The 27,267-nt window shown below is 47.0% G+C and overlaps 1 protein-coding gene across 3 annotated transcripts in view; it reads left to right on the plus strand.

Annotated features, from left to right (window-relative positions):
- The window catches only part of LOC142774620 (beta-galactosidase-1-like protein), a 128,160-nt gene that overhangs the window by 36,146 nt on the left and 64,747 nt on the right, over positions 1 to 27,267 (plus strand). For all 3 annotated transcript variants that reach the window (XM_075875199.1, XM_075875201.1, XM_075875200.1), the window contains one exon: positions 18,985 to 19,021. The gene's annotated coding sequence lies outside the window, so the exon portion shown is untranslated. The remainder of the gene's footprint in view (positions 1 to 18,984; positions 19,022 to 27,267) is intronic.

Here is a 27,267-nt window from a genome sequence, read left to right on the forward strand (position 1 = left end):
TTGTTTGAACGACATGAACTTTATTTCGACCAAACTCTTTGTGGTTCAGCCCTAAGGTAAGTGGCCTCCTCGGTCCAGGTAGCCATGGCTTTGTAACACGCATACCGAATACGACATCCCGAATACGAAGGAAGAAGACAAGCCAGGATAAAACTGCTCAAGCAGATACTACAACGCACCAACTGCAAAGAAGATGTGAGATACACGGACGTAGTAGCTTACCTTACAAATGACCGTTTTGCTATAAGAGTGGTTGTCGAAAACGGCAAACAACTCAGAGCAAATCTGTACGTGCCAAGGGCGCGAGTACAGCGGACAAGCTGGTCATAGCCCTGGCCATCGCTACATGCAAGGTTGTGCGATTATTATTATTGGTACGTTCAGATGGGTGATGACTGATAGCTATTCATTCTAGAAGTGCTAAGTGAATTTATATAGTTGGCATTTGTTGTTGATAGTGCCGGTACTCCAGATCTAGCATGAGCGATGACTGATAGCTATCCGTTAAGTGCTGAATGAATTTATATATTTACTATTTATTGTTGATAGGGCCGAGTATGCCGAATGTTAGCACATGGTATTTGAGTTTTGTCTTCAACTTTTAACTGTTTTTTACAGACGGCAAGAGTGACGAACTCGGCTTTTCGGTACATTATTGAGACAAGGACAAAGAATGCTTGACACGCATTAGTAAAAAAAATAACAAAAATAACAGACGCCCGTCCCGCATCCCGCACAGTTTGTTCGCGTCTTAGCTGCAAATAATGATACGTTACTTAATTTCTAATATTGCTAAATGAAACGTTCAAAAGGTGTTATCTTTTCACCTAATTTTTCTTTTCGTTCCACAAAACGTCGCGAAGATCGTTGCTTCGGATGCCTTGGAGAACGTTTGCATTCTTTCTTGCACATTTAAGTAGAAGCTCCACACTTGTGTATTCCTTGCCTGATCCCATCTTTTGCAATTTTAACATGTTTGGCTTGGGCACCGAAAAAAAAAGGGGGGGGGGTGGAGGGGGAGAACTGTATAGAACAGGGAGCCTCAGAAAGAAGGAGTTCGACCGGACGAAGTTACTTCATCGGGCAGGGAGGTATGACATAGAGAAACTATATTCCTCCGATTTCATGAAACGCTCAGGAGAGTTGCTTGCTGGGTAGGTTGGTACGTACTTGTAACCTACAATAGCCGCAAAACGTCTAAATCGGAGAAAATCAGAGCAGCAGAAACATACAGAGAGCAGAGACTTTTGCCGATTTCGACGTTTTGTGGCTTTTACCATTCATGGAGCGTGGCAGACTTTTTATAGTAACACGCACGCGCAGGTAACTGCAGGATTGAGCTTGAATAATGAACCGTGGGGCTGATTTCGGAGAACCCCTACTGAAACCGACGGGGAGTGCAAGGCTATAGGAAAGCGAAAGAAAAGAAAGGAAAGCAAGGAGTACATTTTCTCGTCGTGTCTGTTTCAAAGTGTGGGAATTGGGGCGTAGCTAAAAGGTTTACCCAGGCTTTTTGCGATGTCGCGAAATAAAATAGGCCACCTTGAAAGAGTCGAGAATGTAGAATCGATTTTTCGAAGTTGAAAACGTAAGCTCGGTCTCGGTTCAGTCGACCATTCGGTTCGGCGTGAAATGTTCACTGTCGCGCTTCGGCTTTAACGAGAGCATGTGTTGAGCGTTACGGGATTCAGCCCCGTCTCCGTCTACTAAATTAAGGCGCAACGCTTAGATGTTTCATAAACACGAAACGTGGCCGTCGGCGGTGGTGATAAGCGCTAGCGATTAGAAAGATCATAGTGCGATCACGTCCTCCCGTTAGGTCATAATCTTCACGTCTCACGTTGCGAAAACTTTGTAACGCCACGATTACGTGACACCATATTTCGTCTCATGAGGACATCATCACATCACATCGTCGTTTTCTTGGTTGCTCGTGAATGATCTGCGGAACACCTTGAAGCCGAGTAACTGTCTTACCGCGAGTTTTGTTTAAATTCTGCGATCCTGCGCTCAGTACGATAGAAGACAGCGGTGTTTTCCGTGTGCTCCCTTCTATCTCCCTATCTTTTAATCCCCGTTTCCCTTTCCTTAGAGTAGGATAGAAAACCGGACGTGCGCCTGGTTGACTTCCTATCCTTTCCTACCTTTTCCTATTACTTTCTTTCTTCCTTCTATCTCCCCATCTTTTAATCCCCGTTTCCCTTTCCTTAAAGTAGGATAGAAAACCGGACGTGCGCCTGGTTGACTTCCTATTCTTTCCTACCTTTTCCTATTACTTTCTTTCTTCCTTGTTTAAATGCTTACTGCGAAGTGGAATCGTCAGTGATTGCATCAACATTCACGGAGCCTTGTGGAGAGCAATTTTCAAATTTACAAAAGCGATCAAATTCATATAAATTCGAGCGAGGCTTAGAAGGGTTTTCCCATCTATTTGAAAGTGGTAAAAGTTTTTTTTTTCTTTTTTTAGGTGTACTGTGATTTGTTTTGCTTGCCTTTGGAGAAAAGTGTAGATGGAAGCGTTGTGAGGGAAGCCTCGTAGGTCCGTGTAAGGCGATCTTTAGGTCGTTAACAACAAAGTGCCGAATGGGTTGGCTTTAGTTTTCAGTGTGAAACTTTTGGCGCAGCGCTGCAACTGGAGAAGGCTTAACCACTAATCCGCTTTTCCAGAAAGCTTAGTGGGCTAGTTTTTAGACGAAATAATAAAAACCGTCTAAAACAAGAAACGAAACCATACATTAAGTTTTGTATGTTTGATTCCGGCTGTAATTTGTACTTCATGATGTTGTAAGCTAATCTCTGCTTTTTATGCTCATTGTTATCTGAAGTGGTGGAAACGTTGTCCAGTGATTTGATTTCTGCGTTGGAGACCTCGGAATTTAATTCATATCTTACAATTTCATTATATTTATCATCATATCACGTCACAGTTAGCCTATATCTTCTTGAAGTTTCACTGCAGGAGTTCATAGCTTCTCGCTTCGCCAAGATTTGGCTAAAAGAAGACGACGCATGAGAAGAGGCATGTAGTGTATGTGTATAAATTGACGACTGGTTTATTTTGCGCAGGTTGTAAAAGTTCGCGAATGATTACAACACTCGCTAATCAGAAACTTGAGTGACTTTGCTGCTCAAGCTGCTATTTAGCTGCTTCGTTTTTACGGCTGAGGAGGCAAAGAACTCTAAGGCAATTAAGCATGCATATGTGGGGCAACGACTTTGCCCACGAGCGGCTGTGGGCAAAGTCGTTGTGGGCTCACAGGAACAGTTTAGCCGCTTAATAAAGGTCTGGCGTTGCAAAGTTTGATGACATTGGTATTCCATTTTAATCGCGGAGGCGTCATTTTCGTCTAGGCGAAATGAAATAACCCTTTAGAAGCGTGGCGGTTTGGGCTAGTTGGTATGACATGACTATTGTTATAGCACGAGAGCAGAACGACGATGAAGTGATTGATTGATATGCGGGGTTTAAGGTACGTCTCGAAACCACCATATGATTATGAGAGACGCCGTAGCGCAGGGAACCGGGAATTTCGACCGCCTGGGGTTCTTTAACGTGCACTCAAATTTGATCACATGGGCCTCAGCATTTTCGCCTCCATCGAAAATTCAGCCGCCGCAGCCGGGATTCGATCTCGCGACCTGCGGGTCAGGAGCCGAGTACCTTAGCCACTAGACCACCGCAGCGGGACGACGACGAAGGGATACCACCCTCTTTCTTAAGATTATGTGTTCCTAAAATAACTCTCAGTGTTGAAATTTAACCCCAGGTCTTCTAACAACAACGAGCCTATCAGTCCTATTGCGTTGAATATGACCACGACTAATTTTAACCTATTTATTCGTTTCTTTGGTGTCCTTAGCTAATGTTTTCAAAAGGAGACAATCCATGGAGTCCAGATATATGCTTTGTGACGGAGTTCAATGCGTGCAAGAGAAGCTATAGTTCTTAGATGTTATGAACGTGGCGTCTAGGTCCAGGAGGGGCCCTCTCACCGATAGTAAGGTGAAAGTCTCAGATGCGCCTTCAAACACCAATGATGACTTCCTGCGTCGGTGACTGCCTGCGTCGGTACATTAGCGATTCCAAAGATCAGCATCATGTGACATCGCCAACGCTTCTAACGTCACTATGACATCATCGCATGACGTCGTCGTTTAGCCAAAGGCGAACGGATTTCGGAGGCACTGCAGAAGCTCGAGAGCTGCAGAAAGCTTGCTACGCCGGCAATTTCTGAGGCAGCGCGTTATTACGGTCGGTGCAGAAAGCCTTCATAGAAGAGTGGTGAGTGGTACATAGGGGTGTGGGAGGGTGGCCGAGGAATTAATGCACTCGACATAGAAGACGGCCTTCGCTCATGAGCTGTGTCAAGCAAATGCCTAGGGAACCATGCGTCTTTTCCTTTTGTGACACTGAAACGTGCACCGAAGAGATGGATAGTTCTACCCCCTTAACAGTCGTCCTCACAAAATGCTGCAGTTGGCACCTACATGCCGTTAGTGAACCCACTGATTGTATACATTACTATGGATGCACAACGATTGGTACTTTCCGATCATAATTCATTATCTTGGGCGGGCTTGCTGTCATGTCTCTGCACAACACTGTTCAAATGCTTGACTATTGCATGGGCAGCAAAAAGGGGGAGACAAAGTACCGCCTCTGACCAAATTCCCCAGCCGACAATAAGTGACTGGGATTCCTTATAGGCGCCACACTGACCAATGCCGTATAGGTGTCCGTCATGCTTGTCGTGGCACTCATTACGTTGTGAAGAAGAGGCAACGTCGCCAGCTAACAGCCTGTCGTCAATCAGGGCGCCGAGCGGCGCTTATGTGCGCCATAACGACACTTCAGACGAAAGACTGCCTCGCTGAGAACTTGCTTATTATATACATCAGGACCTCGTCTCTCGCGCTTCTGCCGCACGACACAGCTTTTCCTTTGTTCAGTGCTCCCTGTAAGGCTTAGCTCGTCGGTCGATATATGCGAGCAGGCAATGTTCCCTACATTGAGAGACAGCTTGGCCCTGGCGGGCTCTGCTGCCCCGCCGCGGTGGTCTAGTGGCTAAGGTACTCGGCTGCTGACCCGCAGGTCACGGGTTCGAATCCCGGCTGCGGCGGCTGCATTTCCGATGGAGGCCGATATGTTGTAGGCCCGTGTGCTCAGATTTGGGTGCACGTTAAAGAACCCCAGGTGGTCAAAAGTTCCGGAGCCCTCCACTACGGCGTCTCTCATAATCATATGGTGGTTTTGGGACGTTAAACCCCACATATCAATCACGGCGGGCTCTGCTGTCTTCTTTTATGTCGTGTGCACTTCTCTCGCAGGCTTTTCATCTCTCTAACTCACTGCGGAGGCCTGCTACAATGTTTTGCATGTTTACACTGACTCATTGTGGAATGATAGCTATGACAAATATCATTCAGAATTTCTATGGGCCGGCAATTCGCCCATGTAGTTAGTATCTAATGTCGTGCTTTAATCTCCAAAATGGAGATGGTTTAGCACATATACATGTTTATTCATAATCCATAATGAGTTCAAAGCATCCAGTCACTGCTTTTTCAGAGAGTATAACGATTCAGTCCTCATAAGCATCGCTGTTATATTTGGAGCGTGACTTCAGATTATTATATATACATTCATTAAGCTTGGAGTTTCAATCTAGAGCACTGGTAAGATTCAATGACATTCGCTTATATGTGATTCCAGCGAGAAGTAAGTTTATGCGGTTACCTGTAGCGCTTGCGTCATCTGAAGATTGCACAAATGAACTGGACGACATGAATCTTCATAATTCATCACTCGTTGAACTTCAGATAACGTTTGCACGAGCCAACGATCTATACCTTTTTTACTTTTTATTTCTGCAGTTTACCGGAACGATAAACAAAACGAAATTCCCACGGTCACTTACCCATTCGCCTAAGACGATTCGAAGGAGAAAACCATCTTAGTTTTAGTATCAACCGATCGTTTTGACCCCCCTCATCGAAATCTTTGTACACCGAACGCGGTATCGCAGTTCCTTCGAGAAGAGGGATGTTCCAAGGGTTTCGCCGCTCACTAGATCTTGCACTGCTTGCCGGATCTGCTCACCATTGGCCGAGTGATTGTCATGTTATGACGTCATTATGTGACGTCATATCCACGTCACATTTTGGCGATCACATGACGTCACAATGACGTCCTCGGGTAATAATTTTTTATTACATTGTTTACGCCTTTGGGGGTCACATTTCGTGTTTGATGATACGTTTGAGCGTTCGCATGTGTAGCTTATTTACACCACCTGCACACACGGAGGGGGGGTATTTAGGGGGCGATCTCACACTAGCGGCGACCGGCCGCTCCGCATTTGTCTTAGTTTTGTGACGCTTCACGCTTACTGCTCTCACCGTATTGATGTGAATCGTGTTGTATTAGAAAGATCACGTCCTCCACTTTCTAATGACGGCTAGTATTGTCGCATAGTCTGAAGCGGTATTACATGGCAATGAAAGCAGTGTGAGAAAAAAACCAGCGTTCTTGCTGTACAAGCCCTCATTGTACTAGATTTGCTGCAGAACTGTTCAGCATAACCAAATGACGTTCCCTGAGCCTCTAAACGAAGTGCTATGGGAGGTTTCTATGAAGAGAAGTTGCCAGAAAATCAATTCGAGGATGACGCAGGCTACTATTAAAATGGGCAAGACAATGTAAGTTTTTAGGGAAATTATTTTTGTTTTCTTTTTTGCGAAGAACAACAATGCTCAAAGGGTTACCAAGCAACAATGTACGCAATGTCTACACGAAGTTGTTCTGCATTCTCACGAGCAGTTCATGAAATATTACTACTTGAGCACGGCAATCTATTGCTCCACACGTTCAGGCTTCACTGACGAAGGGACAAAAGTATCCAAACTGAAACTCTGAAATCTTCAATACTGAAGCAGTAAGCGTGTCTCTGGGTTTACATGAAGAGAAAATTATCGTAAGTCAATTATACATTTGTAGGACAACAGTGAATTTAGTTCATCAGCTAAACAGCGGAAAGAGAGAAAGCAGCTAAGAGAAGTCATTAGCTTTGGATCTGGCCGGCCAGTCACGCCCAGAAGAGACCGAATGAATCTCGACGCGTATAGGGCCAGTTTTTCATATTTTCTATATTCGCAACTATAGGCTAAACGTGATTGGGAAGTCTGCTTTTGCGCATGTCTAAAGCATCAGTGGTGAGGCCAACTACAAGATGAACGCTGCTACAAACACTCTCTCCAGACCTCTAAATAACTTAAAAACCTTATACTATCATTGACGGAGGACATTCTCAAGAGGCACTGCTGACCCGCAGGTCGCGGCACCGAATCCCGGCCGCGGCAGCCGCATTTTCGAAGGAGGCGGTAATGTTCGAGGTTGGTGCACTTAGATTTAGGTGCACGTTAAACAACCCCAGGTTTTCGAAAGTTGTGCAGCCCTCCACTGTGGCATCTTTCATAATCTTATCGATGTTTTGGAAAGTCAAACCACATCAGTTAATATTACATTCAAGAAGGAACTGTCCCTTTTTGTCAAACTTTCGTTCTTGTTTTACATTAAAGAAAAGAGAAACTAAGTTAGTGTAGGAAGCTCCTTAATGCCTTCTTTTCTCATGCATCAGTTTCGCTGCCCCTATTTCGCGATCAAGGTAGCCGAGAATAGCAGCAAATGGGCGGCAACTCCCGCGGTGCGACAACGGCTTCAGGAGTGTCGTGCACCGGTCTTCTCGGCATTGGCCCTTCTCTTAGATGGTAACCTTTTTTCTTATACGGGGTGCCTCGAACGAGTCACCTGGGCGAATCGGGCCTACAAAGGAAACTGGCTGCCATTAAGGGCAATGTGGGTTATCGCAGCTCGCCGGCGATGGCTACCATCCTGTGTTCGATGTCCTACCACGTGGCCCGCTCGAGCGTATGTTGAAGTTTGTGTTGTAACTTGCGTGCAGTGAAGTGCACCACTATAGATGAGCTCAGCATAGTAATAGTCACCACCACATCTCAACTAATTACCAAATTAACCAATTACCCAATCAACTAATTAACAAGTTATCTCAAACCTATTAACCAGCAGCAAAAGGTGACGACCGACCAAGTGCTGTAATAAGAGAACGTGTCAAAGAGCTCACTGTTTTTTTTTTTCAAGATAAGCCTTTCTCAAGACACGAAACGTTGGAAACAATGAGGAAGGGGCTTGAATCACAGGCTGTGCTACGTATAGTGTGCAACAGGTGTTGTCTATGTATGGTGGTCATAACTACGTAGACCGAACAGGAAGATTTGAGAATACGAGGTGGCAAGGGCGCATATGATTGTTAGAACAAAAATACTGTTCCAATACGTCTCAGTAATGTAGCTCGTGCGGCTACTATCAATTTCAGTAATTAAAATATCTTATCAAAACACCACTATCAAACAACCAGATAAGTATTAGAGGCCTGTCACGTAATAGGAGCGTGATTAAAAACGTGGAAGCACCTCGTCCATACATTAGAACTATAATCACCATATCTCATCAGACATCTCAGGGTGTAACTTAGGACACTTGTTTCAAAATCTTTATTATCTTGTTAGTCTTCTTATGTGTGCTCTCTCCCACCTCCTTTTTTCTGCCTTTTTTTCTGTGGCCTGGGCGAGGGTGGCCAGATCATGTGTCAAATGTGATAAATATGCCTGAGCTTCCCTTTCGAATAAATCACAGTTGCAAGTCAGCACGTGTGTCATTTGAGTATTTCTTTAAATGGTCGTGTTTTTGTGCGCGCCAAAGCCTGTCAATATGAGCAAGTACCTACAACTACACCAAATAGCCGGGCTGCTGCAAAGTTAGGCAACTTCCATACCATCAAATTACTATTATAGCAAAGCTTCATTGTTCGCTGGTTTCTGGAGCTTGATATCATTTTCCTTCTTCAATGAAACGGCGCTAAAATTTGATGACCGTAATGATGCGCAGGGTATAAGTTTTGTGCTTTGTTCAGATAAATTGTGGGAGATGTCCTTTGCTGTTGATAAAAAAAAATCGTACTGGTTTCAATCCGATTGGGATGACTTCAGTAATATATCTCGTACACAACTGTATTCTGTAACACAACGCCAGCCGGTCCACCAATAAGGCACCGCACTGCCTTCTATTTCATTTCCATCTAACTAAACTAGCAGCTTACGCTTTGTTACGCTGCACGCAACTTGCAACACGCAGATTAGTCTCGGCTGGACCGGCCCCTTCGCGGGTATCACCTCTACTCATTTCCGAATGTAACGACAGTTTGCAAAGACGTAGATAAGACGGATGCGTCCCTTTTTCCGTTGGAAAAGTTGGCTGCAGCAATTCAAGTCAACTTGAAGATGGCGGAAGTAATCCGTTACTCTCAGATGGTCTGCGTGCATATTCAAAATAAAACAAAGGTAAATTAAACAGCACAGGAACCGTTGGTGCCCTCACTATTCTTCCCGGCAGCTTGGTGTCGTAAGGAGTTCGTTGCCTTGCGATTTGCGCGGCCATTTCCTCTTGACTGCGAACGTGGAGGAGAAGATAAAGACGTGAAGCTATCGTAAAATGACCGGTAAAAGGGAGTTTGCGAGAGGTCGATGACCCCGATAAGCAGTCGTAGTCTTAATGAGAAGACAGCGTGGCAAGTAACAAGTCTGTACTCGGATAGAGAGAGAGAGAGAGAGAGAGAGAGAATAAATTGAGGGAAAGGCAGGGAGGTTAACCAGAAAATGGAGCATCCGGTTTGCTACCCTGCACTAGGGGAAGGGGAATGGGGAAGAAATATTGGAAAGAAAGCGAAGAGGGAAATAGACGCGCGCGAGAAAAAAAAGGAGGGGGGGGGAGCTGGGGTGCTACAGTCTATACAATAAGCCGCTGCCACGCAAAAAGTTCAGTAAGGCCTTCACTGATTTTCTGTGAGCACACAAATCATGTCGTCTTTCCAGCATTGATTGTTCAGACAAAGGTCTGTCGTCAAGGCGAGCTAACGCAGCAGCTAGTTGCCGTCTTTGCACGCTGTAACGAGGGCAGTGACAAAGAACGTGCTCTATAGTTTCATCGCTGCCGCAATGACCGCAAGCAGCACTGTCTTCCATGCCGATTCGGAAGGCGAAAGCTTTGGTGAAGGCGACACCAAGCCATAGTCGGCAAAGCGCCGTTGTCTCGAGTCGGGAGAGTCCAGACGGAGGCCGGAGTCGACGAGACGTGTCCAGTCTACGCAGTCGCGTGTGCCGTAAGCACTCGGTGTTCCACAGGGATTTTAATTCTGCATTAGCGATTTTTCGGATGGTCATTGCAGCATCAGTCCTTGAAAATGGTATAGATTTTTCTTCACCATCTTCGTGTGCTGATCGGGCAGCTGCATCGGCATGTTCGTTGCTCAATATGCCGCAGTGACTTGGAAGCCACTGAAACGTGATTCTGTGTCCTTCGTCGAAAAGGTGGTGAAGCAGCTCTCTAACTTCCAGCACTGGTTGTTCATGAGGTCACCGGCGTAAGGCGAATATCAAACACTGTAGTGCTGCCTTAGAGTCCGTGGACACGCTCCATTTCTTGGCTTCTTGATGTTTAATGACTTGAATATCGCTACGTAGAGCAGCACGTTCCGCAGCTGTCGATGATGTCTGATGGTATAAACGAAACTTCACCGTTGTCGCTGTTGCAGGAAAGATCACCGACCCTGCAGACCCATCCACTTTAGTTGAAGCGTCAGTATATAGATGAGTATGGTCACTGTATTTCTCATATAACAAGAGAAGAGAAAGCTGCTTTAGCGCTGGAGACGAGAGCCGGGCTTTTGACCCTATGCCTGGAACCGTGAGTTCAACATGTGCACAGGTCATACTCCATGGGGGAGTTGAAATCCTTGATGGAGTTGTATATCCCGTAGGAATGCGTGTGCGATATGACAAGACTGTCTGGCAAAATAAGGCACGAGGTCGGGCTTCTGGCAGTGAAGCTAGATGATGGGCAGGGGCACGAGTAAGATGCCTCACGTGTGCTCTGAGCACTTCCATCATGATATGCGTCTTTAGCGGGTAGTCATTAGCGATCTCGATTGTCTCAGCTGTTGATGAACATCGTGGTAGCCCCAGACAAACTCGCAGAGCCATGGCCTGGATCCTTTCGAGAGTCCGAATGTTGGTTCTACAGGTGTTGGTCAACACAGGCAAACTGTAGCGCAAATAGCCAAGCAAAAGCGTCTTGTACAATTGCATCATTGCATGCACTGAAGTCCCCCAGGTTTTTCCTCCGAGATACTTGAATAAGTTGGCAATTTCTGTCAGCCTCTTCTTCAAGTGGGCCACATGTGGGCCCCGGCAGAGGTCTCTATCAATGAATACGCCTTGAAATCTGTGCGTCCTGACATATGGTATGACTTGGCCATCGATTGATATAGCGTATGGTCTCATTGGCTTTCGACTAAAAGCAATCAATGCCCATTTCGCTGGCGAGATTTTCAGACCCTGTTCCTTGAGGTACACTGATACCAACGTCACAGCTTTCTGAAGTCTTGCGCGTACCTGAGGCCTTGTCACGCCAGATGTCCAGACGCAGATGTCGTCAGCGTACATGGATAACTTGACCACACTTGGTAATCGTTCTACAAGACCATTGAGAACGAGGTTGAAGAGGGTTGGACTCAAGACGCCACCTTGCGGGACTCCACGATGCGTTGGGTGTTGGGAAGTTGGTCCATCTGCAGTGTTCACAAACAAGGTCCGCCCTTGTAAATAACTGCGTGTCCAACAATACAGTTGCCCGCCTAGGCTCACTGACTCGATGGCTTCGAGGATGGCGTCATGTAGAACGTTGTCGTATGCTCCTTTTACGTCAAGGAACATGGCTGCAGATAGTCGTTTACCTGCCTTTTGTTGCTGGACTTATGTGACGAGATCTATAACATTGTCGATCGCACATCGGTGACGGTGAAAACCAGCCATAGCGTTCGGATATATCTCATAGTATTCCAGGTACCATTCAAGCCTGGTCAAGATCATTCTCTCCATTACCTTTCCTACGCAACTTGAGAGTGCGATTGGTCGGTAAGAGGCAATGTCCAGGGGAGATTTGCCAGGCTTAAGGATCGGTACCAAGCGGCTAATCTTCCAATCTTGCGGAACGATGCCAGCTTGCCAGGAATCGTTGAAGATGTTAAGGAGTGCTTCTCGTGCCCGTTTACCAAGGTTGCACAGCATCTTGTATGAGATGTCATCCGGGCCAGTTGACGACGACTTATTACATAAGACGAGCGCCGCATCGAGCTCCTGTGATGTAAACGGGAGATCCATGCGTGGGTCCCGTGAGTGAGGGATATGATTCACTGTATGTAGGCTTGTGTACGCTGTCTGGCCCACGGTCATAGCGCAGAAATCTTCTGCTACCTCAATTTCATGCCGGCGATGAAAAAGTGCAAGGGCTTTGAAGGGAAAACGCTGCTCTGGAACAGAACGTAGGCCTCGCACAATTCTTCATATCTGAAACAGTGGTTTGTGAGGATCTAGCGACGCACGAAATTTCCTCCATCGTTGGGTGTCTAATTTGTCAAGGCGCTGTTGTATCTTCTTTTGGATGCGCCGGGCTGTCCGTAGATCATCTGTGGAATTGGTGCGTCGGTATCGTCTTTCGGCACGACGGCGTATCGCACGAAGTCGCTCCAGCTCGAGGTCATATTCAGAGTACTTCGAAGAGCATATTATTGTGCGCATAGTCGCATGCACAGTTTCCTTAATAGCTTGCTGAAGACTATTGGACAGGCCTTCTTCACAAGCATCCTCAAGTTGAGTTTTGAACACACTCCAATCTGTTCTTTGTGTTGTGTTAGAGGAGTACGTGTTCGAAATACCTTTAATCTTCAGGTAAGTGGGGATGTGGTCACTTCCATGTGTTTCAATGTCCAAAAACCACTTTACCCGTGTAGAAAATTGGCGTGAAACAAAGGACAAATCAAGGCAGCTGCAATATGTAGTGCCTCGTAAAAACGTAGGACTGGCGTCATTCAGAAGGACGAGACCATGGCTGGAAACCAATGATGCTAGACGTCGTCCCGTTGAATTAAGCCTTGAGCTTCCCCAGATGGGATGATGCGCATTGAAATCCCCGGTGATAACCCACGGACCCGGATGTGCCCTTAATATGCCGTCCAGTTTGTTGGCATCGAAATGACTTTATGGGGATATATGCACGCCTAGAAGTGCGAATGTCACCTTTCTTTTTTTAACAGATAAGCACACATACTGATTGCCGTCGTGAGGTTGCACTGGCTGGACGACGTAAGTAAGCTCCCGGCGAATAAATACAACAACCTTGCTACTTTCGATGTCACTTGAAGAGAAAAATGACTCGTAGCCGGATAATCTGATTGGGTGCGATAATTTCGGTTTACATATAATCATGATAGGAAATTGGTACAGATGAACAAACTGGCGAAAATCAGATATGCGAGATCTCAAACCTCTTGCGTTCCACTGGAAAATCGACGCTTCTCTAACCTCCTGACGAAACGACTTGTTATTGTCGGCCATGGCTTTACTTGAGGCTTGCAAGGACCGGACTCAACGCGTCCAGCACCTGTAGGCCGCTCCTAGCAGTTGGCGTATCGATGCTTGTCAAAAGACTTCTGATGACACTCACAATGGATCGCAGCATAGGAATAATTTGACGATCTGCTTTTGGAGCCTCGTCATCAGCAGCATTGGCTTTCACTGGGAGCAGAGAGCGGGAAGGCTGTTCGGAAGGCCGTGCGTTCGCAAGCACCGGCCAGTCTTCAGGGGAGAGAGGCTTCGCCGGTGGAGGTATTCTTGTACTCTCTGGCTTTCTACTGGATGTTGACGGTGGTGTAGACTGAAGTTGTGCATGAATATCATCATGACTGGAGCGCTTCCGTCGGTGGCGACGTCGACGCCGGATTATCTCTGAAGCTTCTCTATGGGTGGAGTTATCCCTGACCATTTCTTTCAGGATACCCATTTCTTTCTTGAGTCTTGGGCATTCCTTAGACGTGGCCTCATGCGTACCTCGACAATTGCCGCACCTATAAGTTGTTGCACAACAGGTGTCTACCGTGTGCGCCTCCGCGCACCGGGGGCATACGGTGGAGTTCGCACAGACGCCCTTGACATGACCGATCTTGAAACACTTGTGGCACTGAAGCGGCTTTGGGACAAAATGCCGTACCACATGCCGGAAATGTCCCACCTTGACGTGCGTAGAGATTGAGTCGCCCTCAAAGACTATCTTAACGCAGCGGCTGTTCCCGAGGCGGCTTATATGCTTAATGACCACTCCTTTATACGCCGGTTTTATCAGAATGGGTGGATCCGTGTTTGGGATTGCCAAGTCAATGTCGTAAATGACACCTGCAGTGCAGCAGGTCCCAGTCATCGGTACGACCGCTCGTACTTTGACATCTCCAAACTCTGTCATCATTCGAAGGTTCTCCAGCGTGTCTGCATGTGTTGTGTCAACGGCTAAAACGTTTTTACGTGTGTTTAGCCGGACCTCTTTGATTTCATTCTGTGCTATTCCCTCAAGAACATTGGAAATGGCTTGCCTGTTCAATTTTCGAAGGCTGGCGGAAAGATCCACGGGCATGAAGAGAATGGTATGCGGCCAGCGTTCACTCCTTGCCTTCACGGTTGACGTGCTTGCTGGTGATGACGTCTTGATGAGCCTCCTTTTGGCCTTGCGGCTCATCACAGACACGAAGCTGCCATCTGATGAGTCGTCGCCGTCGACTGAGTAGATGTCCGTGTCTTCACTGGAGCTGCACCAAGAGCCTCGTTTCCTTGCGGAGCTTACAAATGTTGAGCTGTAGCCAGACGGGCCAGCAGTTCGTTCTTCGTCCATGGGCACGAGAACAGGAGCATCTCTTGAGCCGTCGCTGGTGATGGACCATGAGCCTTGAGCCACAGAAGTGCTTGAGGGCGCTGACATTTGACCTCGTGGGCCTGTAGGAGTCGCCGCTGCCATCGCCACAAGGCAGGACGCAGAGACAGTCCCAGGAATCGTGGAAAATATAACGAAAAACAGTTAGTAGTGACAGACACGTTCTATCACTAAGTAACTTCGTCGTCGTCGTACTCGGATAATCACTGCCGTAAGGCACGCTCCAAAAGAGCTGCATTAAATGGCCCACATGTGAAAATGATAAAAAAAGAAATACGAATCTCACAGCATTGTTCATTTTACGTCGATCGAAGGAGGGCGTCCGGATATTACGTCACCTATGCTGTGTTGCTTCCTCCTGAACCATTCAAGGTCGTAGCCAATGATTGCTTGAAGAAAAGAAAAAAAACAGGAGGGAAAGGAAAAGGCAGGGATGTTAACCAGACTTGAATGACCGGTATGCTACCCTACACTGGTGATAGGGATGATGGAGTTAGAAAGCTTACAAGTATAATAAAGAAAGACCGTGTTTTAATATTTATGGAGGGAACTGCACCAATATCTGCGTTGAAACTGGCGGAATCCTGATTTTGTAATTGCAATACAAATTATGTTTTATGACATTAAAATGGCTAGATCATGATACTCTCTGCGCATAACTGACGTCCTCGTCATGAAGCACGCTGTGGTAACGGACTCTGGATATAAGTACTCAAATGTTTCGGCCTGTCGGCTCCGTCAAGGGGGCAGCCGTGGCTAGTCGAATCGAGCCTACAACCATTATCTCAGCAGAACTATATCGTGTACTGCTGGCTCAACCTGTTGATGAAAATTACACTCGTCTGGCACCAATGTGACCCCCCCCCCTTCCAGTTACAGTAATTATGATGTAAGGTAGGCGTGCGGCATTCTCCATCAGAGGAGCGGGAGATTTCCCCGCAGTGGTGTAGCGGTTAGGGTGCTCAGCTGCTGACCCGAAGGTCACGGGTTCGACCCTACCATCGATGGTCGCATTTCGATGCAGGCAAAACAATAGAGGTCCTTGTACTGTGCGGTATCATTGTACGTTGAAAAATGCCAAGTAGTCGAAATTCCCGATGCACTCCACTGCGGCGTGTTTTATAATCATATCACGCTCGTCATAACCCAGATGTTATAATCAAAGGGCGAGGGAGGAGTGGGGGAGATTCCCTTGTTGCCGAGGCTGAAAGAATTAACTAGATGCAAAAAAAACGGCCCCGTATCTGCACGGTAATCTGCAAATGTCGTCGAAAGACGTTAGTCTTGCGTGTGGAGAGAGTGAACAAAACATTTATTTGATGCTCTGCGCAACAAAATTGGTGAATGGTATTCTGGAGACGCTGCGTTAGAGTGCTTCAAGCGTGCAGCGGAGGCGAATGAGCGCATCAAATCACGTCACACGTGAGACGTGAGCGCCATCTGGCAGTTTTCTTCAAAAACAAAGTGCGTGGCTCTGAGAGGAGTGTTCGCGCCCGTCTCAGAGGTGATAAGGTGTAGAATGCAAGGCGACGGGTAGGTGCCACCACCGTTTGGTTTAGCAAAGCGTTGGAAACACTCTCCTGTTCGTGCAAGCGTTGCATGGTCAGCGCAGCGTGATCAGCGCTATGGTCCTTAAAATTACTTATGTATGCCTTTTCTAGTAAAAGACGCACATGCAGAATATATACGTGTTGTTATGGTGCCCCAGACATGCGCAATAATTGCTTTTAATTGACAAGTGCACAAGTATGAACGCTGAATCTTCAGCAAGATTGGTGGGCGCTGCGGATGGGATGGGCCGTTGTACCAGATTGGACAAGAGTGGACAAACAGACAAAAGTACAGGCAGACAGACCAAAATTTTTGCGTCGAAGGTCCCCAAGAAAGACTATCGTCTTTAAAAAAATGACAGGGTGTTGTGCTTTTCGCTACGACCTATCTTTATTCCGTGGATTTTCGTCGGCAATGGTGCAAGGTAGACAGCTCTTATAAGATGCACCATGAGGGACCCTTGGACCGCATTGTCGTCAAAAAGATGCATGGTTACATAGCTACACTTTGATCGTTTGTGGAAAAAATAATAGACAATCGATGGTGTTTCACATCCTGAAACCAAGATTTGACTGTGAAGCCACGGTGCTGCAGGTCTGTGAAAGTTTCGACCGCCTGGGGCACAAAAGGGCAGCCAAATATTAGCACACGGGCCTCTAGCATCTTCCCTCCTTAGAAGTGCAGCTTTCACGGCGAGGATTTCATTCCGCGACCTTTGTGTTAGCGATTGAGTACAATAACCATTATACGAGCCTGTTAAGGAGAGGACAAGACAAAGCCAATTCGTGGGACAGGCAAGGCGCTTACTCACCGTAACTAATAAGGAAGCAGTGGAGGGGACACCATTCTCCTTCTACTTCGGGTGTACGGCTGTGTGCGTTAAGCCTAATGACACGTTAAGCTTTCCTTGTAGGAATAATTGCATGAATATTACGTCTTCTGCATTGCTAGAGCATTCGAATTAGCCTCCGTGGCGTGGCTAGTGATGCATTAAAGTCTGCTATGCTCTATTCTGCATAAGCAACAAGAGCCAAATTACTCTCCGTGAACTCGGGCACCTCAGTGTTTCTAGGCTCGAATGAGTCTGCAGGAAAAGTGTGCGAAATGCGAAAATTGGTTGGGGCATGAGCGAGTCGCGTTACTAGCGCCGGCATGTACCGGTATGCGTGCGCTCATCAAAATTTACACCGCCAGCTCGTGGCAAAAGTGTAGCGGAATTTGAGGAAATTAATATTGTCACGGATGCGCCGATAGAACCTCACACATAGTGTTGAAGGCGCCTTGGAAAAGTTTAATGATTCGAAGGCTTGCTCTCGCAGATTAGGTGCCCGCACTTCCGGAATCCCCCGATGCTACTGTTTCTCTCTCGACTACGCACTTCGTGGCAGTTCGTGTAATTGCGGCCGAGGGCGCGCAGTCGCAAATAGTTGGATCGCGGTGGCGTCAGAGTTCAGTTCGGCTTCTCCTGACGTTAATTCAGCACTCCAAACCATGAACCTCTCCGCCACTTCTTCGCGCGCCCAGTATGACGAATTCGTGGTTGAACTCGACCCTGGAGTTGAACCGTGGCTGCTGAGGTTTCATTCGATGCCGCAGCAAGAGCGGGTTGTAGGATGTGCTCACGGGTCAACTTACTGCAAATTTTAAAGTGGTAGTCTTAGATGCCTCATTACAGAAATTTACCGGATTTCTACGTTGGCATTCCATGTCGATGGAATCAACATGGGCGATGCGAAAAGTCAGCGCTTGATGACAAAATGTGACGTCACGGAACACCAAAATTCGTGACGTCATCATGATTTGCTCTGCAACTCACATGACGTCACATCACATCAGGAGGACAAGAAGTTGTCCTTGTCGTTTCTTTTTTTTTGCTGTGAATTCTCTGCGCTGTATAGTTTTGACATTGTGGAATACCAAGAAGCTAGATCACACACTGCCTCAGTGTATTTCTTCAAGTGGTTTTCACACTATTTTCGCGCATTGATGGACACCCGCCCATTGTACCTCTGAAAATGGACAATGTTTAACATTTCTGGTGCTTGTTACTGGGTTCGAACAGCTATTTTACTAATCAATTCAGTGGGTTATTGATACTTCAACTTCGTCTGGTAGACACAAAACTATAATGTAGTCGCTTTGCGTGAAAGGCACGAAATCATAGCAAAAGGGTACTTGTGCTATTATCTCTGCTAGTTTTCCCTATAGCCTTAGCTCAGCGCAACTAAAAACATTGCGGTTGTTGATCGCTCCCCAGTTCACTGCCTACAGCCACTGTTCATGCTCAGCCTACGTGAGAGAAAGCTACCGTGGCCCATAGAAAACGCTTTTAAAACGTAGAATTAACATTCGTGCATGCAAACGGAGCAGCCGAACGCTCTCTTCAGAGCGTACTGAATTGTATTTAGTCGGAACTTTCACAGATGCAAGCAGGCAGTATTCCGGTTTCTTAGGAAGTAGATTCGAGGTAAACTGCGTGTGCATAATCCACCACATTTAAATGGACAAGAACGTACATCTTCTCCCTCTGTTTGTCTCTGCAGATGGAATTGGCCTTCGTGAACTAGGGGACTCTGATAGGTAAGTTCCTTTTAAGTGTACATCGTCTTTTCCAGAAATTTAGCTCGTGCAAAGCGCTGTACTTCCATAACAGGAATGTGGTAGGGAAGAGGGGACGGACGAGGGCAGGGCCAACGCATGTTCTTCTGTCGTCAGCGACCGTGGAAAATGTACACCGTATTCTTCCCGAAATCTCGTGTCCCCCGAGACATGTGCGCCTCTAGCCCCCCTTATTTCGCGCTGTCAAACTCGCGACCCACTCGCGTTGTTTGGGCCACGAAAGTTGGAAGCTGCGCGTCACAGGGCCGCTTCTCTACAGGTTAGTTTCCCCATCCTGCAAGTTTTTGCGGGAGCTTTTACGTGAGCTTCGTGAAACGACGAACCTTTTTGTCTACGTACCACTCGGCTGGCATTGGTGTGGACAATGCAACCAGAAAAAAAAAGCATGTTTTGTTGAATAGCCTCACGAGGGATTTGGTTTGTCGTTCCTCAGCGGCGCTTCAGAGTTGCGTGCAGTTGCGCTAATGAAATATTCGTAGAACGATACGCTCATTCATCGTGCGAGCTGTACGCCCACTGCCTAATGAGAGCACTGGCTAGATATGTGCGGTAGTGACGGGTACTGTCGGACTGGCTGTGAAAGAGCATCCCGTATAGGAGTGTTACTACCTTTTTTGGAGTGTCAGCTCATATCTCTATTACATTCAGCATTGCTGAATGAAAAGTAACGCTAACTAGAAGAGACAATGTTTTGACGCTTCGGTAGACGGTATATGGGAGCCTTGTTATACCAATTCGTGAACATTCGTGATATCGTGGTGAAGGCTTTCGTTTCTGGGTGTGGAAACGTCGGTAGTTTATATTCTCCTTTCGTGGTCGGCAACTTTTTTTTATTCGGGTATTTGTACCGACAAGACGGGTGTCTGCCGAAGCCTTTATTTCATTTCGTTTCACGCTTTTGATGATCTCGATATTCTAAATTCGATGCACCTGTTTCCTTGAAAACGTTGGAAAGTAATCGGAGGTGGTTTAAGCGCATTTAAATGGTAGTTTAAAAGCAGCCAAGTAGTCGACGGTTTGCTTCGACATGCGTATCAGTACAATGCAACCCATAAACCAGGGGGGATAGTGAATCTCTATGGCAAACTCGAACACTTACGCAACACAGCGCAAACAAAACACAAACCAAACTAACACGTACGGCACCTTCAGACGTTCGCAGGTCATGCTCCCCCAGGAATACATGGGATAGTGGCCTTGTATTTTTTGACGGCCATTCTACTTTTTCTTTTTAACCAAATAATCACGCCATGCATGCCAAAGTGAGAGCTTTCACATGTTGGAGGTAGGAATGAGAGGAATAATTGTGTGTGTTGTACAGTTTCAAAGCTTATATAGGTAGTGTTGGTCCGCGCTGTCTGCTTTGCATATCACAGCCTCCATAAGGTATACTCATGGATGCATATAAACATGATTATGCACAACCGAATTAAACGACGTGGAAACCCGTAAAAGGGCCTCTTTGGTGTCGCTCTCCCCGCCGTAAAGCATACAGCACTGCTTTGCGAGAAATTAAAAAAAAACGACCATTCTAGTGTATTTCTACATTTTTTTCCCCCTGTGGTCCGCAGCGAACCCGCGCGGGTTAAAAGCGCTTTCACCACCGCTGCATAGCCAGAACTTCAAGATCTGCTTCATTTACTTTCCCGGGTTTCCAAACTGGAACACAAATTTGCCCTTGGTAGTTAGTTACGTTCCGTTTGGTTCTTTCCACTCGCCTCTCGCTTGTTGCGCGACATTTGCTGCTGCCGCCAAGGAAGCCGAAGACGAGAACTTTTCATCTGCTGGCACCTTGAGGAAACGACCGCTCCGACATCATCTGGATATAGAGACGTTTATTCGTTTCTTTTTTTTCACTGTCCCTGCAGCCCTGGTTTTATCGCCTGTCTCCCCATTCAACCACTCTTACAGTCCATTCGTAACGCACCACTTTTACAGTGCAATCGGAACGCACGGATGTGTCTCTCCTCGCCACAACCTCGAAGACCCACCGCCTCTTGCCCACTCATCGGTTCTCCGCCGTCGCTCAGGTTTCTTTCAAACCGGTTCCCGGAATGATCGACGACGGGCGTTGCCAGGTCGTGGAAAAGCGCCTCCGAGTAAGTTCCCGCGATGCCGGGCTGGCAGGCCATCAATACAATTGGCCCGTGCGCCAATGCCGTCGCCTCCGCTGATTCTGATTGTCTGGCGGACGCGGACGTGTACCTCTCACGTGTACCGGCCACCTGCAGCCTGGCTTGGTCTCCTGTAAGGCGTCATGATTGCACCCCTTGGGGCACGGGAGTTGTCGCGTCCTTTGTGGCCAGCAGACAGTCATCCTCCCGCATTCCGGTGGCCCTGCTTCCTTGTTGGCGAGGGGTCGCCGGCCATAGGGTGGGTAACATAAGTTATTCGGAGAACGCACGAATTTTGAGCCCAACACCTCCCCTCCAACTGTGTTGCACTGTATCTATGACTTGCGACACAAACACAACTGCACATGCACACATGTTCACTGGCTCGACGCGTGAAGCACCAACCGTCACTCGTCCCACGTTGACTCCGTCGCGCACACTCGCTAACAAAGCATACACCCCCCTTAACTCACCGTCCCTTTTATGAGTCATCGTTAGGAGTCGCCAACCGCGACATTGCGTCGGCATTAGCGTTTAGACACCCCTTTTTGTGTTCAATTTTCAGGTTATACTTCTGTAGTGCCAACGCCCAGCGTGTCAGCCTAGCGCTCTACGGAGTGGTTCGAGTTAGAAATTTGAGTGGGTTATGATCGGTAATGGATGGATGGATGGATGCTATGAGCGTCCCCTTTATAACGGGGTGGTGACAAGTATGCCACCAGGCTCGACAAAAAAAAAACCTTTTTTTCTTTTTATGTTGGCCTAATGCCTCTACTTCGATAAATTCTATCTTAATGGAAAAAAAGGTAAATTTTCAGCTTAAGTTCTCTGCCATTTACGGCACACTGTCCATATTTTATTTTTCCAATATTTATTTTTGTCCTTTCTCTCTAATTTTCTGCCACCAATACTCTAACCGTCTCTTACTTATTTCAATCGCGGGTGTGTTCAGCTTTCCATTGTTGTCCCTAAAACCCAAGGCTTCCTGTAGGCTCGTGCCCAAACGTACACCTGGGTGGATATCTCCACATTCAATCAGAACATGCTCCGCCGTTTCCTTATCTTTCCCGCAGCATGTGCATTGTTCTTCTTCTTTACTGAATCTTGCTTTATAACTACGCGTTCTAAGGCAACCCGATCTCGCTTCAAACAGTAAAGCGCTTCCCATTGAATTATCGTAAAATGCCTCCCTCCTTATTTCATTTTTGCCCTTTCGGTAGTTACTCAAAGCCGGTTTTTTCTCCATAGCTGCCATCCAGTAAATCCTCTCCGCCTCCCTGACTTTTCCCTTAACGCTCTTTGTTGACATACGGCTTACAATACCAGCCGTATACTTACTAGTGAGTCTTCTAGTTCTTTTTCTCCACTGTGTGTCCACGCTCTTCCTATACAAATAACGGAACACCTTCTCTGCCCATCTACTCTCCTTCATATTTCTTAGCCTTTCTTCGAACCTTATTTTGCTCTGCGCTTCCCTCGCCTCAAAACCTGCCCACCCCATATCGCCCTTTACAGCCTCGTTTGTCGTCTTCCCGTGAGCACCCAACGCGAGGCGTCCCACAGTCCTTTGATTTACATCCATTCCCGCTTGCACCTCTGCCCTCATGCACACCACTGAGTTCCCAAAAGTAAGCCCTGGAACCATTACACCCTTCCACAGACCTCGAAGCACCTCATACCTATTGTATCCCCACAACGCTCTGTGCTTCATTATTGCCGCATTCCTCTTTCCTTTTGCTGCCGAGGCTTTTTCCTGTACCTCCATGTATCTATCACTCTCATTTACCCATACTCCAAGGTACTTGTATTCACTTACCCTCGGTATTTCTTGGCCTTGTATGGACACCGTCTGATCACAGGGATCATTGAATACCATCAATCCACACTTCGTTACACTGAATCCTAGTCCAAGAGCTTCACCTTCCATTCCGCATATATTCGCCAGCTGCTGTATATCATCTCGACTGTCCGCAAATAAGACGATATCGTCCGCATAAAATGAACCTGGAAGCTTCTGCTCAATCATCATGCCGCCCTGTTTGTGTGACAGATTAAAACCAATGTTGCTACCTTCTAGCGCTTTTTCCATACTCACCATGTACAGCATGAATAACAGCGGGGACAAAGGACATCCCTGTCTCAGACCCCTGCTAACCTCAACGTTCTCTTTGCTACGCATTCCTTCCCACTCTATGCAAACTGTATTTTCTCGGTATATCTCCCTCAAAAGCTGTATACAGTCGTCGCCCATGCCCATTCCTTTCAATATACCCCACAAAATTTCCTGATTAACGTTGTCGTATGCCCCAGTGATGTCTAGAAAAGCCACGTACAAGGGCCTATTCTCTATTTTGGATATTTCTATACACTGAGTGAGAACAAACAGGTTATCGTCTAACCGCCTGTCGACTCGAAATCCGTTCTGAAGTTCTCCCAAAATATCGTTATGTTCGGCCCATGTTTCTATTTTCATTTTTACTGCTTGCATCGCCATCCTGTATAGTACCGATGTAATGGTTAGTGGTCTATACGAGCGAATCTTGTCCTTTTCTCCCTTGCCTTTATAGATTAAGTTCATTCTACTTTGTCGCCAACTGTCCGGTATTTGTCCGTCCTTTAAGCTTTTTTCTACTGCTTTTAACAATGCTTCTTTAGTGTTATGTCCTAGTTCGTTAATGAGGCTAACGGGAATCCCATCTAAACCCGCGGCAGTGCGCTTTGGAATTTTTCCTTCGGCCTTTTTCCAGTTGAAATTATCAAGTACTAGCTCTTCCTCTGTTGCTTTCTCCGCCACACTTTTACTCACCGGGGAGATCCCCTGGACGCTCTTTTGAAACGAATCGGCTGTTACCTTTTGGATGTAACCTAGCGCTTCGTACCCTTCCAATTGATTTCCTCCTTCATCTAGAATATGTTGTTGCGTTGTGACAGACTTCCTACCTAGCGCCTTTATGTGGCTCCAAAAAATTCTAGGCGCGGCCTCCTTTTTTTCGTGTATCTCTGTCATCCAGCGTTCACTTTCACCTTTAATTTTTGCCTCTACCAATTTCTGTACAAGGGATTTTTTCTCTAAATATATTTCCCATATTTTTTTGACTTCGTCCTGCGGCCGCTTCTCCTTTTTTGCCTTTCTATGCTCCCGTGAGGCTTCGCGTCGCTTCTCGATCGCCTCCCGGATTTCCTTGTTCCACCAACTTTTTGGCTTCCTTTTTCCTTTCCAGCAAACAGTTTTCTTCTCTTTCCCTATCTCCTTCGTCATTAGATGTAACAGCTCACTATACTCCCAGTCCTTGCCTGGTATTTCGCCTACTTCTTCCTCGACTCTTGCGGCTATATTTATTATTTGTTTGTCATTTAAATACGAGCTGCCAGACTTTGATTCCATGCTCATATTTTCAGTTTCGTATCCCATTTGTAATGTTATTCGTTTATGATCACTACCCAAGCTGTTAATGCCTTCCTCGTCTATCCTCATTTCTGTCAGTTTGTGGTAAATTCCTTCAGTCATGAGACAATAATCAATACTTGATTGCTTGTTTCCGACTTCCCATGTGATCTGGCCGTCACATTTAGGCCCCGTGTTAACTATCTCCAGACTATGTTGCTCGCAAAGATCTAGTAATAACTTCCCATTGGTGTCTGAATATCCGTCAAGGTCATGTATGTGGGCATTCATGTCCCCTAGAAGGATGATTTCGGCCCCATTACCAAATTCCTTAATATCCGCACTCATGCAATCCACTATCTCCTGATTCTTTTCTCTGCAGTTATTCCCCGTCCACAAGTAGGCTACCCCTAGCCACGTTTCCTTTCCACCTACTGTGCCCCGAACCCAGAGGTGCTCTGAACACGTCTGTTTCACTCTAACCCATTTGGCTCCGCGGTGAATTAGCATTCCTACACCCCCACCTTTCCTTTCCGATATGGTCCTGTTACACCCTTCCCAAACATAACTTTTAATATGTGGTGGCTCTTCCAAGTCTCTAAGGTGTGTTTCTGTAACCGCATACACGCCTATCTGTTCTTTGTTTAACTGCTCCTCAATCTCTAACCATTTTTCCTTCTTTCTGCCACCCTGCATGTTTATGTAACTAATTGCAACACGCGCCTTTTTCCTTTTTCTTTTACCTTTTTTCTGGTTTTTCGCAATTCTACCTGTCAAAGCGTCCTCCTGGTTGCTTTCCCTGTTACGAGCTACCCCGGACTCCGAAGGGCCCGTGAGCCCCCCAAAAAAGCTACTGCGCGTCCTGCCAGTCGCCAGCCCACCTCGTGTCCAAGCCTCTTATCGAAATGAATCCTGTCTCTTTGGAATCCACCCCACCTGTGCACTTCCCTGTTTAAATCCACTACCTCGAAACCCTTCTCTCGACTAATCCGCCATATCTCCTTGTTTGCGTCGACAACCGCTGTTCGCAGGTTGACGTTGCGCACCGGTACTTCCGGTACTGTGCATACTACAATTTGCACCTGGGGGGACACGGTGCGCATGTCATCCACCCCTCTCGCCAAGGCCGTCGCTAGTCCTGACGATTCTTTTTTCAGGACGTCATTTAACCCTCCCGCAATTACAACGAGGTTACGATTGCCAGCCTTAGCTGCGAGTTGTTCACCCGCTTGACTCATTACTGTCCCCAGCGTTTGTCCTGGGAACGTCCCTATCGCAACTCTCTTGTCGCCTTTCACCCTTTCTTTCATTGCCGCTGCGCATCGGACCAAATTTGAGTCACCGGCGATGATGACCTGTTCAGACATTCCTTCTGAAACCTGCACCTGGCTGCTGACTAGGTGACTAGCGTGAGTCACGGCTGCTGGTTTGCTCCCTCCCTCCCTCAAAACTACTTCCCGGTAGCTGGGCCCTGTGGCCAATGTATCTGCCTTTGTCATGCCTGTTTCCTTCATCTCTCCCGCACGGGGGGTCGTCGCCATAATGCTTCCGCCGTCACCTGCGTCTTCGTTCCCTTTCACGACCTTCGATAGGCCCTTCTCGGCTGCCCGGAGCCTTTCTTCCATGGCTGACGTTTTCTCTCGCTCCTTCGCCAATGCATTCTCCAGCGCTGCGATTTTCTCCATGAGCCCACTCTGGACCGCCATCATATTTTTCATTTTCTCCTCGAACTCGCACTGTCTACACTTGGCGTCATCTTCTGCTTTCTCCTCCGCACTAATTTCCACCTTCCGCCCTACCCCGCACTCAGAACACTTTACGGTCTTTTTGACCATGGCTAGCTCAGTTTACCGATGCCCACGTGTTAGAAAACTGTACTAAAATACACTGGTCTAAGCCAAAAAGAACCACAATAATAAATAAATACGCTACACTTCACAGCACCTGCGCATGCACGTGGTCGGTCTACGCGCAGGCTTCAGCCACGTGGTGGCTGGAGAAAAAAAGACACAGTACAAAATACTAATAAAAAAAGGTAAAAAAGGTAAATTGGGCTAAAATCAAGGTAATCACCTTGATTTTAGCGCCAAACAGCCAAACATCCAACTTCCCCAGTGCCCAAAATGATTGCATAAGCTTCCTTCTCTATTGTGTCCCATCGGGTCTGAGCCGGGCTAAGCTTCTTGCTCAGAAAAGCGATAGGGCGCTCCTTGCCCACCATGGAGATCCTGCTGTGCCAGGCACGCACCAACGGCGTAATCGGATGCATCTGTGGCGAGGATAAATTCTTTCCTCGGATTTATTGCCTGCAACGCCGACGCCTGCACTAGACAGTTTTTCACCTTGTCAAAAGCTTCCTGCGCCTCTGTATTTCAAGGTAATTTTTGCGGAATACGTCGGCCAGTTAGGTTAGTCAGAGGCATAACGATTTTGGAGTACTCGGGTACGTAATCCCTATAATAGTTGGCTAGCCCTAAGAATCTACGAAGCTGTCCCTTTGTTTCGGGAGCCGGGATCTCCTTTATCGCCCTGACCTTCTCTGGATCGGCCCCGTGCTTGCCTGATCCCACAATATGCCCCAAGAATTTTACTTCTTGTTGTGCAAACCGACATTTGCTTACGTTGAGCGTCAACCCTGCCTTCGCTAGGGACACAAGCACCTTGTCTAAATGTTCCAGGTGCTCGTTCCAGTTCTCGGAGTATATCGC

This window comes from Rhipicephalus microplus, chromosome 10, assembly GCF_043290135.1.
Source record: "Rhipicephalus microplus isolate Deutch F79 chromosome 10, USDA_Rmic, whole genome shotgun sequence".
Lineage (NCBI taxonomy): Eukaryota > Metazoa > Arthropoda > Arachnida > Ixodida > Ixodidae > Rhipicephalus > Rhipicephalus microplus.